The 12,327-nt window shown below is 37.6% G+C and overlaps 1 protein-coding gene across 2 annotated transcripts in view; it reads right to left on the reverse strand.

Annotated features, from left to right (window-relative positions):
* The window catches only part of HS2ST1 (heparan sulfate 2-O-sulfotransferase 1), a 204,803-nt gene that overhangs the window by 191,888 nt on the left and 588 nt on the right, over positions 1-12,327 (reverse strand). The gene's annotated exons all lie outside the window — the stretch shown is intronic.

The raw sequence follows: 12,327 nt of genomic DNA on the forward strand, positions 1-12,327 counted from the left end.
AGGGGAGAGTCAAGGTGAGGTGCAACATAAACCAGGAACAGAGATGGCGCAAATGACAGGGAACCTCTCTCTGCATCAGAGGTCCCCAGGATTGAATCCCAGTGAATCCTAAAGGAGAAAAAGAAGAAGAGAAGACAAAAAGAGAAAGAGATACAGAAGATCACAGAGCGAATGGACAGAAAAAAAAAAAAAAACAGCCGGGGGGCGGGGGGCGGAATGGGGGAGAGGAAAAAAAAAAAAAAAATAGCCAGAGAAGTTTATGCCCTGTCAAGCCAGGACTACTGCCCTAACCAGCAGGAAGTAACTACAGAAGAATGATCATCACCCCTCAGCACCCCCTTAAGAATAAGGGCATGAACTCTCTGAGGGGGTAGTTGAGGCAGGTTAGTATCGTGTAAGGGGGAAGGCAGCTGGACCAGCAGACAACATGGCTGACAGACAACATGGCCACAAGACCCACCAAGACCTTAACCTTGACCTTGAGGTCCCAGTCGGGACTCTTTCCAGGCCAAAAGGAGGCCCTGGATATTCCAAACAGGCCTTACCACTGGGCCCTATTATTGGTGGGGTAACCAATAACAGCTGGGGCCCCTCCCCTTAGCATAAGCCAGGGAAGGAATAATTAATAGCTTAAAATGTGACCACACAAGCCAAGGCCAATCTCTCTGCCTAGAGGAGCTTGCACCAAATCTCTGTGCGTATTTCCATCCTTTGCTCCCATTTCTCGGCAAGCTCTATTCTTTTTCACCATTTTCCAATAAATTCTATTTCCTGGACTAACTAAAAAAAAAGTCCAGGTTTCAACAAAAGATTACAAACCATACAAAGATACAGGAAGTGATGGCCCAGGCAAAGAACAAGATTAAAACATTAAAAAATACCAACAAGGAGGATCAGACCTGGAACATACCAAAGATTTTTGAAAAACGGTCCTAAACACGTTCAAAAAGCTCAAGAAAAGCATGGATAAAGAACTAAAAAAAATAAGGATGATGAAAGATGAGCACAAAGAGAATATAAATAGATGGAAATTATGAAAAGGAACCAACAGAGCTGAAGATCGCAGTAACAGAAATTTAAAATTCCCTAAAAGGATTCAAGAGCAGATTGGACCTGCCAGAAGAATCATTAGTGAACGTGAAGATAAGACAACTGAAATAATCCAGTCTAAGGAGTAGAAAGAGGAAAGAATGAAGAAAAGTGAAAAGAGCTAATATATTTCTGGTACTTCCCACAGGATCTAAGAGGTAAATGCCTAAAATATGATGATCTACCAATGGTTTTGGACTCAATGTATAAATAATTTGTAACAAGAACTGCATAAAGGTAAAGGTGATGGGAGAGAAGAGTATAGGAATACAATTTATGTATATGAATGAAGTTATTAAGTTGGTATCAAAGCAAATGAGTGTTAGAGATTTAGGATATTATATTTAAATCCCATTTTAAACACCCTCCCCCCAAACACACACACACAAATCAAAGCATATGCAAACTCATACAGACAGAAAGTACAGTACAGGTTACCAGGGGTGGGCACCAATAAGAATGGGGAGTTAAGGCAAAATGGTATAGGGCTTCTGTTTGAGGGAAAGGGAAAGTTATAGTAATGGATGGTGGTAAGGTAAAGGACGGTGGTAAGGAACACTGTGAATGTGATTAATCCCCATTGAATATTATGCTTCAGAGGGGCTAAGATAGGAAGATTTACGTGGTATATGTATTTCCACAATTAATAAATAAAGATACACTAAAGAGATGATGGCAATTAAATACAATACATGATATTGGATAGGTTCTAAGAATGGAGGAGAAAAGTTCAAAAGGTCATTACTGAGAAATAAGCGGACTTGGCCCAGTGGATAGGGCGTCAGTCTACCACATGGGAGGTCCACGGTTCAATCCCAGACCTCCTTGACCCGTGTGCAGCTGGCCCACGTGCAGTGCTGATGTGCTCAAGGAGTTCCGCCCCACGCAGGGGTGTCCCCAGCGTAGGGGAGCCCCATGCGCAAGGAGTGCGCCCATAAGGAGAGCCACCCAGCAAGAAAGAAAGTGCAGCCTGCCCAGGAATGGCGCCACACACATGGAGAGCTGACGCAGCAAGATGATGCAACAAAAAGAAACACAGATTCCCGTGCCGCTGACAACAGAAGCGGACAAAAAGAACACACAGCAAATGGACACAGAGAACAGACAACTGGGGTGGGGGGTAGGGAACGGGAGAGAAATAAAAAATAAAAAATAAAAATAAAAAAATAAATCTTAAAAAAAAAAAGAAAAACTAGAATAAAGAACGTAAGCTTTATAGCAATGTTAAATTTCTTGAACTGGGTAACTACACTTAAGGTGATTATGCAAGTGACTATCATTGCTCGTAGAAAATGTTCATGGAAGCATTACATGTTCAAGGAGTATTATGTGTGCAACTTGCACTCAAATGTTCAGAAAACAAAATTATGTGACAAAGGTAGCAAAATGTTAAAATTGGTGGATCTGGGTTTCTGGGGGCATGGGGGCATGTTGGAGTTCTCTGTATAGAGTTGGCATTATTTTTGCAACGGTAAGTTTGAAAATATTTAAAATAAAAAGCTAAAAAATACATATATAAGAAAAACAGCCGACTTATTTTTGGACACCATGCAACCACAAGCAGTGGAGCAACACGCTTAAAGTACTAGGGGAAAAAATGTCAACCTATAATTCCACATCCTGCAAAAACATCTTTCAAATATTAAGGCAAATAAAGACTTTTAAAGTGAAAAGAATTCATCACCAGCAGATTTTCAGTATAAGTAATGTTAAAAGAAATCCTGAAGGATGGAAGAAAACGGTACCAAATAGAAATCTGCATCTACACAAAGATATGAAGATCACTGAAAATGGTAAATAAATGAATATAGGTTACTTTTTTAAAAAAAATTACTCTTTAAAAGATTGCTTAAAGCAATAACAGCAATGTACTATAACACTTATAACATGTAGAAGCAAAATGTATAAACACAGTAACAAAAAGCTCAAAGATAGGAAATGCAAATATACTGATGATATATTATAATGTATACTATAAACCCTAAAGCAACCACTAAAAACAACAAAGAACACTACTAGTAAGCCATCAAATGAGATAAAATGGAATCATAAAAAAAATACTTAATCCAAAAGGCGGCAGAAAAAGAAGTGAAAAGGGAATAAGACAAATAGAAAACAAGTATTAATTCAGAGATTTAAACCCAACTATATCAATAATAACATAAATAACAAAGTAGAGATTACATAATTGAAAGCAAGACCCCACTACATGCTGCCTACAAGAAACCCCCTTTAAAAATAAAGACACAAATAGGTTGATATTAAAGGATGGGAAAAGATATACCTAATCAAAGAAAACTAAAAAACACTCACCGATTTTTTTCCTGGATATTGTACTGAATGTGTTTAACTTGCTTTTTTAACTTAATATTTCATGAAGACATTTCTATTTCAATAAATAATTTATCAGCAGGAAGGAGGGAAGGGTGAAGGGGAGCAATCAGCTGTGGCTATATTAATATCATGCAAAGTAGATATTTAATACTAATATCAATAATATTAGCAAGGATAAAGAGGATCATTTCATAATGAAAAAGTGGGTAATTAATCAAGCAGACATCAAAGTCCTAAACATTCATGCTGCTAATAACAGAACTTTAAAATACATAAGAAGTGACAGAACCGCAGGGAGAAACAGACAAATCTAAAATTATAGTCAGAGATTTCAAAACCCTTCTCTACAACTGATAGAACAAGTAGGCAAATATCAGTAAAGATACAGAAGATTTGAACAACAGGACCAACTTAACCTAACTGACATTTATAATATATTACACCTAATAACAACAGAGTATACATTTTTTTCCCACATTCACATAGAACATTTACCAAGACTTTTTTTTTAAGATTTATTTTATTTATCCCCGCCCCCCCTTCCTGCTTGTGCTTGCTGTCTGCTTCCTGTGTCCATTCGCTATGCATTCTTCTGTGTCTGCTTGTCTTCTCTTCTCATCTTCTCTTTAGGAGGCGTCGGGAATTGATCCCAGCTTCCAACATGGAAGAGAAGCATTCGGTCGCTTAAGCCAACTCAGCTCCCTGGCTTGTTGTGTCTCTCACCATCCTTTCTCTGTCTCTTTTTTGATGCATCATTTTGTTGCACAAGCTCTCCACACCGGCCAACTCTCTGCACAGGCCAGCTCGCCTTCACCAGGAGGCCCTGAAAATCAAACCCAGGGCCTCCTATATTGTAGATGGGAGCCCAATTGCGTCGGCCACATCCACTTTCCTACCAAGACTTTATATTCTGGGCTCCCACTTCCATAGTACATAGCTGTAGCTGACAGTGACTGCCAGCTAAAAACCCCATTTCCCAGCCCCTTGCATATCGATAGTAACTAATCCTCACCAATCAAATGATGGTAAGAGAGGCCAACGAGGATTAGAAAGGAACATTTCTTCACCCTTCTTGAAATTGCCATGTAAGGGGAAACTGCCCACTAAAAGAAAAACCTAAAACATGATTTTCTGAAAAAAATTATGTTTTAACAGTCAATAAAATTATAGGCTCTGTTCTAAAAGTAGCTAGCAATACTCTAATTCAGGAAGTTACTTATGAATTTTATCCAGAAGTGATAGTATTTGATTTATATTTTAAAAGGATCATTCTGGCTGCTGTATTGAGAATAGTTGGTAGGGAGGCAAGTATGAAAGCAGAGACTAGTTAAGATGTGGTAGTAATCAGGGGAAGAGATAACGGTAGCTTGAATTAGGATGGAGTAACAATGGAAAGGTCCGGAAGTAGTCATATTTTAGAAATACTTTGGAGTAAGGCCAATAGGATTGTCCTAACAGTTTATCTGATGAAGAATGTGATAAAAAGAAAAGTCAAGGAAAATTTTAGCAACTGAAAGGATGGAGTTGCCAATTAGGGATGACACAGGTGAAACAAGTTGGGACTGGGTACTCTACTAGTCAGCCAAAGGGGTGCTAATGCAAAATACCAGAAATCTGTTGGCTTTTATAAAGGGTATTTATATGGGGCACAAGCTTACAGTTACCAGATCATAAAGCATAAGTTACTTCCCAAGGTCTATTGCCATGTGTTGGTACAAGATGGCTGCTGACATCTGCCAGGGTTCAGGCTTCCTGGGTTCCTCTCTTCCTGGGGCTTGATTCTTTCTTGGCTAAGCTCCTCTGATATCTCCACAAGGCCAGCTGTAGACTACCAGGTAAATGGCTTGTTTCTCTTCCCAGGGCCATTTCTCTTTCCTCACAACCAAGCTCCTCTCTGTGCTTACTTCCTGGGGCTCCAGCTCAAAAACTCCAACATCAAAACTGCAACCTCAAAACTCCAACTCTCTTCTTTTGCCATGTCTTTTATCTGTGAGTTTCTACCTGCCAAGGGGTGGGGACTCAACACCCTACTGACATGGCCCATTCAAAGCCTTAATCATTTAAACAAGTAAAAGTAAAATCTCTGGATCTAATACACTCTAATATAAGCCCAAAGGAAATGACTAGTTTACAAACATAATCTAATATTTCTTTTTGGAATTCATCAATAATATCAAATTGCTACAGGTACAGTAAGGGAAAAGATAGAGAGATCAAAAGATATAGACGTTATGTTGAACAAAGCAAGCCAGACAGAAAAGGACAAATATGTATGATTATGTTACTATGAACCAAATATATTGTGTGACATATTGTATGATTTAAAAAAAAAAACTGTATGTCTCCAGTACATTTAATTAAGAAATGTATGGTTTTAGTCAACTGTATTTTCTATTTTTAAATTGCTTATATTTTCAATTATTAAATATACAAAATAAAGTTTAAAAAAAAGATATAGTCTGGGAATTGATATGATATAAACTAATGACTTTAGTTTGTAGCAATGCTTCAATATTGGCTAACAATGGTAAGAGATGTACCAAAATAATTTAAGATGTCAGTAATAGGGGAAACTGTGTGTATGGGTATAGGGGAAGTTATAAGGGAATTCCCTATACTTTTGATGTCATTTTTCCGTACTCCTAAATCTTCTCTAATAATAAAGTTTATTACTACAAAAAATATATATATATAGTCTGAGGGAGCAGATGTAGCTCAAGTGGATGAGTACCTGCCTCCCATGTACAAGGTCCTAGGTTCAATCCCCGGTACCTCCTTTAAAAAAAAAAAAAAAAAGGGTAGCCTGGACATACTAAGTATGAGAAGTCTATTAATTACCCAAAGAAAATTATGAGTAAGCAGCTGGGCATAAGAATCAAATATTTAGGAATATATTTCTGGAAGTTGTCAGTATGTAAATCACCAACTAAGGGAGAGTATATTGAAAAGAGTTCCAAAACCTGAGCTCTGGCACATTCTTTTGTTGAGAGGTTGAGAAGAAAAAGGACAACCCAACTAAGACTGAAAAAAGTCTATGAAGAAAACAGAAGTGATTGTGACAAATTCTGCTGATACATCAAGTAAAATGAGAACCAAAAATTGACCACTGGATTTAGGAAGGCTACTGATGGCTTTAACAATTAGAGATAGCAGCAATAGACAAATTTTTAGAGTTTTGCTAAAAAGAGGAGCAGAAATATGAAGCTGAGATTTTCTGGAGAAAGGAAGGGAGATCAAGAGAAAGTACTTGTTTTGTTTTGTTGGATGGGAAAAATAGCATGCTCATATGGTAACAAAAATTACCCATCAGGAGGAAAAACCATGATTATAGCAAAGTGAGAGAGAACTTCTGAAACCATGTCCTTAAGTAGATGAGAGAATATGATCAGGTGTACAAGTGGCCCAACAGGAATACAGACAATTAATCTACGATTAGGAGTCACTGGGTTAATAGGTATGCTAAATAGGATTAAAAGGAAATGATTAATAGTTATTATAGAATTGTTAATTGATGCCTCACTTAAGAGTCCTGGCTATCTAGTCCATAGGTGCAGGTTACTGGCATATGGGTAGATAATTGTAAATAAGTAGTGAATCATGATTTTGAAGTTCATCTATAAGTATGTCCATCAAAAGCAGTCTTTCTGAAGAACAGTGTGTGTGAATATTCATTATTATTTCAATTTCACTAAGTGCCAAAAAAGCTGTTAGAAGCCTTAACAAGAGTGGTGGACAGATATCCTGAAACTACCTTAATTGAGATCAACTGTTTCAGATGACTACTCCATGGCACTAAATATCTAGGTCTCATAAGTGAGGCACCAATTGGCAATTCTAGAATAACTGCATTTCCATTAACCCAAAGTCCCCTAAGCAACAGCTATAAGGACAGATTTTCAAACAATTACGTAAGTGGACAAATTTATCATTCTAGGGAACATTTTACAGGTGTCCCTGAATGGTCTGAGGCGCTTGTACAAACTACCCAATTAAGAACACAGTAAATAACATAATTCTCACTAACAAAGATGACTGCATAATCCATTCTGAATTAATATCTTCATTTAAAGATTATATTCTAATTCATTCATAAACTTATATAGTGGTGTTACAGAAAATAATATTGAACATATAACTTTTCAGTTTACTTTTCAGGAGATAAGAGGATTGAACCCAGGTCCTCACACATGCAAAGCAGGAACTCAAACAATGAGCTATACCTGCTCCCCAGGAACACATAATTTTAACATATATGTACCAAAAGAAGCTTCCATCACACTATTCTGTCAGTCAGCATTCACAACAGGCATGCTCTTGAGATTCAGAAAGAATTATACTTCAGGAGCAAAATATCTTGATCTGCATATAGTTCTAAGTCACAGCTAAATAGCTTTCATTTTGACTCCCTGTCATTCTCTATTTCTCATTAGCTAAATTATGTAAACATTTTACTAAAATGAAGTCTTTTCAGCATAACTTACTACTCTCCCTACAGAAATGTTTTCATTACTAATGTGCTTATCTTCTAAATTTAACACACAAGCTGCATGCTACACTGTTAATAATAAAAGCAAGCAAAAAACATACACACTTACTTAAATATGAAACATAGCTACTATAAACCAGTGATTTTACCATTAAAGGGATCACACACTTTGCAAAACTCACAAAAGCTATGCATACAGTTTCAGAGAATTAATGGAGACCCTAGACCCTAGATATGGGTTCCTTGGGTTTAAAACAATAACTGATAAATAGAAAAAAATAGAGTCCCAAAACAATCCAATAACATATGAAAACTTAACAAATGATTAAAAGAAGGATTACAGGGAAACGGACTTTGGCCCAGTGGTTAGGGCGTCCGTCTACCACATGGGAGGTCCGCGGTTCAAACCCCGGGCCTCCTTGACCCGTGTGGAGCTGGCCATGCGCAGTCCTGATGCGCGCAAGGAGTGCCGTGCCACGCAAGGGTGTCCCCCGCGTAGGGGAGCCCCAGCGCAAGGAATGTGCCCGTGAGGAAAGCCGCCCAGCGTGAAAAGAAAGTGCAGCCTGCCCAGGAATGGCGCGGCCCACACTTCCGTTGCCGCTGACGACAACAGAAGCGGACAAAGAAACAAGATGCAGCAAATAGACACCAAGAACAGACAACCAGGGGAGGGGGGGAAATTAAATAAATAAATCTTTTTAAAAAATAAAAAAAAAGAAAAGAAAAGAAAAGAAGGATTACAAGCTATAGTGATAGAAATAGATGGTTTACTAACATAAACTTGGCATAAGTGTTTATTCACTGAGAAAACTTAAAATCAGAAGACAGACATATGACTAATACCAATTCTTAAAATTGGTAAGATAAACTATAGAAAAATAGACTAATGAATATGAACTAGCAAGTAATAGGGCAATTAATAAATATAAAGATGTTTAACCTCACTAGATGTTGGGGGAAAGTTAATTAATTTCACAGTCTCAGATTGGAAAAAATTAAAAGCTGATAACATTCAGTGCTTGTTAATGTATGGTGGGAGCGTAAATTAATGTAACTTGGTGGAAAATAAAATTTTTAGAAAGCAACAGATTTTTAAAATACATATAACCTTTGTCCCAGCAATCTCACACATAGGCAGAGACTCTATCCTACCAAAAGACAGCACCAGCACATAAGGAGATAATGGATATACAAGGATATTTCTGTGGCATTATTTGCAATACCAAGAAAGAAAAGAAAAGGTGAAGGAAGAAAAAGGTGGGGGCAATGACCTGAATGTTTATTACTGGTATTAATGGCTTAATAACTATGGAATATTATACAGGTATTAGAATAATAAGTAAGTCAAAGTTATATGTAATGACATGGAAAGATGTCTACGACAGTAAACAAAAAAAAGCAAGCTGAAGAATAATACGTATACCATGATCTCATATTTAAAAGAAAAAACGAATAAAACTGTAGTATGTGGTATTTGGTTTTTTAGAAATCTTATTGTCTTATTTATACATTTAATTTCCCAAATGGCCAATGAATAATCTTAGTTTTGAATACCTATTGTTCTATTAGATGTCTCATCATCAAAATACTCTCAAATTGAGGTGCACACAAGGCACTATCAAGCAATACAATCCTTTGGAATATTCTACATATAGACAATAAACAATAAAAATTGTTTTTAAGGCAAAATAAAAATGTTTTTAATGATTTTCCACTTACAAAAAATAACGACAGATTTTTTTTTCTAAAATGGAAATAAGCTATTTCAGTCATTTCACTGGGTAATATAATTATGTCATTATATGGATATAAACAAAGGGCAGACATTACACTACACCAATTCCTTTGTGTCAGAAATTGGATTTTCTCAGAATGATATACATTCCTAGCAATAAAAGCAATTAAATACTGGTATTACACTTTAAAAATTCTATTCAACCAGCTAAATCTTAGGGTAACACCAACATAAAGTCTCAAACAGTATAATAAAGTAGCACTGGAACTAGAATCAGACATCCTGGCTCTACCACTTGCTAGCTATGTGATCCTGAGTGAGTTATATAACCTCAGCCTGTTCTTCCATCTGTAAAAATGGCTTTCTATGGCATTCTTATAAGATTAACACACACAGATGAAAGTGCCTAGTACAGAGACTGTCAAAATATACCTTCTGCCTTCTTTTCCTAAGGGGTCATATTACTAACTGGCAACATCTCTTTTAGCACTGCCTTGAATAAGTCATTTTAAAAATCAAAAGACTGCTGATGTAAACATAAAATCACACTCTTTTTTTTTTTTGCCTTGTCTTTGCATCTCCAGAGAATTATTACATCCTTCAACCATTTTGTCTTTGAGGCTTCTTTTTTTGGATCATTTCTGAGAATTCTTTTCAACCATATTTACTATTGCTCATGGAATTTAAAGGTTTCTTTCTTTTCAAAACATGTTATTGGGGAGCGGATGTAGCTCAAGTGGTTGAGCACCTGCTTCCCATGTATGAGGTCCTGGGTTCAATCCCTGGTACCTCCTAAAAAAAGAAAAAAAAGAAAAAAGTTATTTTCCACCTGTGACTTTTTACATCTTTAGATAACTTCCTTTTCAAAATCATTCAGGTTGTGTCTTAGGAAACTGCTTTCAAGTATTATGAAAAAATGTTGCGCATGGAAGGACAATCCAAAGTTGTAGTTATTCTAACACCGTAATATGTCTAAGAAATCAACTCTGGAGAATTTCAAACACCAATACAACAAAGAATAAAAATAAATTTTAATTTTAATGTAACTTTCAACTTCCTCTAAGTGGAGTCAGTTTGTCTCTAAAACTAGATCAATAACAAGTCCAGAATATGACCCAGGATGCTGCTAAAGGGATCCAAACATAAAAGAAAAAGCATAGTGGTCAACCTTCAATATTTAAAGTGAACTTTTTTCCCCACTTATATGAGACACATACTAATAAAATCATGTTAAATAAATTATGATGGCTTCAGAATTGTATAGGTTAACTTTTACTCTAGTGTTGAAGACTAGGTTAACTCTAGCTCCTCTTCAAATTTAGTTGCACTTCAATTAGACTTGAGGCTCTTTGATAAACTCTTTAAAATGTGACCAAGACTTCTGCAAAGTCTACCAAAAACTGGAAACTGTCAGCCATTATATGTTTATTTTTCTGATACACTTTTCTGAAAAACTGATCACTCGCTGCACCATCCATCTAGCTGCCCCCATAACTAATTCTTAATCTAAATTACATTCCTGAAAGTTTGCTTGCTTCACTGATGTGAAATGATATGCATCAAAACACTTCATGTTACTTTTTTATACACAAATCACAACTTCTTAGGCTGATCTTAAGTGCCATGTACATTTTCAAATCAAAATTTATCGGTGACATTCTTTCTAACACTCCCTGCCCATTCTCAGCTCTTTAAAATGCCAAAGTTTTCTGTTAATATGAAAGTGCCTACTATCTGTGCACTTTTCTGATCTCTCTTTCACAACTTCACACTCCAACTTTTTGTCCTTCAGACCCCTTCACCCACTAAACTAAGCATTGTTAACTCCTTACGGATACGTAATCATATGGCTAGCTTTTTACATAATCTTACTTTAACTTTCAAAACATAAATCTCACTAATTCCTCTTCAGCCTTCCCTCCTTTCTTAGATGCACTATATCACCTTTGCGCGGAGCAACGTATCCATTTCCAATCTCAAGCCTAACACATTAATCAGTTTAGCTCCCATAAAAAAAAAAATAAAGCGCCGATGTCTCGTTTGTACTACGTCTAAGCAAATTATTTGCTTTCCTATCCTGTTCTGGACAGCCTATCTCTTTCGTCACTTGTGTGGTCCCTTGCTGCCCCCAGCACAGGAGCACAACTCACTACAATGTATTTCTTTTACTACTGACCATCACATTCCCGGCACTTCCATCCATTTCTGCGCCTCTATCCCTTAGAGAAGCCCCGTCCCCAAGACTCCTTATCCAGGTGCCAACATCTCAAATTAGACTATCCCTCTTCTGAAGAGCCGGGGCTTTCAGGACTTTCAAGAGAACACGCGAGGCTGAGCGTTCCTATCTCCTCCAGCAGCACCCGCTACCCCACCGAGTTCCCTCTAATTCTCTCTCTCCGTGGAATATCCACTTCGGGGCAACGCTTTAGCTGGGGTAATCCAATCTTGCAGCCTCTGCCCCATGATCTCGCAAGCCCAGCACGCACTCAAGCAGATTCGCCCCATTCTTGGAGCTTGTGCTCTCGAGGCCACCCCGTCCCGGCTCTCTGGGCAACCTCTTTCAGGCTCCTGCCGCTCCCCACCCCGAGCCAGACCCCAGGTTAGACGAACGCCCACTTGCTCTGGCTGCAACGCCGCTCCGGCCCGGCCCTTTCCACAGCATTCAGCCCGGAGAGGGTCGGCT

The sequence above is a fragment of the Dasypus novemcinctus genome, chromosome 9 (assembly GCF_030445035.2).
Source record: "Dasypus novemcinctus isolate mDasNov1 chromosome 9, mDasNov1.1.hap2, whole genome shotgun sequence".
Taxonomy (NCBI): domain Eukaryota; kingdom Metazoa; phylum Chordata; class Mammalia; order Cingulata; family Dasypodidae; genus Dasypus; species Dasypus novemcinctus.